Source organism: Lipotes vexillifer, unplaced genomic scaffold, assembly GCF_000442215.2.
Source record: "Lipotes vexillifer unplaced genomic scaffold, Lipotes_vexillifer_v1.1 scaffold835, whole genome shotgun sequence".
Classification (NCBI taxonomy): Eukaryota; Metazoa; Chordata; class Mammalia; order Artiodactyla; family Lipotidae; genus Lipotes; species Lipotes vexillifer.
Window position 1 is genome coordinate 215,972 of NW_006774135.1, and position 1,116 is coordinate 217,087.

The 1,116-nt window shown below is 37.6% G+C and overlaps 1 non-coding gene across 1 annotated transcript; it reads right to left on the reverse strand.

Moving 5' to 3' along the window:
- Positions 1–790: 790 nt before the first annotated feature.
- TRNAG-CCC (transfer RNA glycine (anticodon CCC)) lies at positions 791–863 on the reverse strand. The gene has a single exon. It is a non-coding gene; the product is annotated as a tRNA-Gly (tRNA).
- Between the last annotated feature and the right edge of the window lie 253 nt (positions 864–1,116).

Consider the following 1,116-nt stretch of genomic DNA (forward strand, 5'->3'; position numbering starts at 1 on the left):
GTTTGGCTGGGTCATCTGTCTATTATTATGTGCTAACCCTTCATGTATCTTGTCAGATATATGTACTGTAAATATTTTCTCCCATTTTGTGACTTGTCTTTTCATTTTCTAATGGGTATCTTTAGAAGAACAAATGTTTTCATTTTGATAAAATCGAATGCAGCCATTTTTTTCTTTTATGGTTCTTGCTTTTTGCGTCCTAAGAAATCTCTGCCTTGACCTCAGGGTCATAAAGATTTCCTGTATTTTCTTTGAGTTGCTTTTGTGTCATGGTGTGAAGTAAAGATCAAGTTCATTTTTCTTCCCTATGTATATCCAGTTGTTGTAGCACCATGTGTTAAAAAGACTTTCCTTTTCATATTAAATTATCTTGACATCTTTGTTGAAAATCAGTTGTCTGTGTGTGGGTCTACTTCTGGACTTTCTATTCTGTTCCATTCATCTGTGTGTCACCAGTACCACACAGTCTCAACTACTGAAGCTTTACAGAAAGCCTGAAGTCAGGTAGAGTGAAGCCCTGCTTTGTGTAATTGCTTCGGCAATTCCAGGTCACCTGCATTTCCATGTTTTAGAATCATCTTGTCAATTACTACAAAAAGCCTTCTGGAATCTTGACTGGGATAACTGACATTTTAACAATATTGAGTCGTCTAATCTACAAACATGCTCTCTCTCCATTTCTTCAAGTTGTCTTTGTTTATTTTTTAAAATATTTATTTATTTATTTGGCTGCGCCGGGTCTTAGTTGCGGCACGCGGGATCTTTTTTCAGTTGCGGCACGTGGGACGAGTTCCCCGACCAGGAATTGAACCTGGGCCCCCTGCATTGGGAGCACAGAGTCTTAGCCACTGGACCACCAGGGAAGCCCCTTCAAGTTGTCTTTAATTTCTCTCAGCAATGTTCTGTGGCTTTCAGTGGAGAGGCGCTCTTACACATCTTTTGTTAAACATTACTAAATATTTTGTCTTTGGGTATTACTGTAAATATAATTAACTCTAATTTCTTTTTTCTTTCTTTTTTTTGAACAACACTTGAATGACCTGTAATGTGCTTAGAACAAATCACTTTACAAAAAGCACGAACACTTTTTAAAACATAACTTTGGGGGCTTCCCTG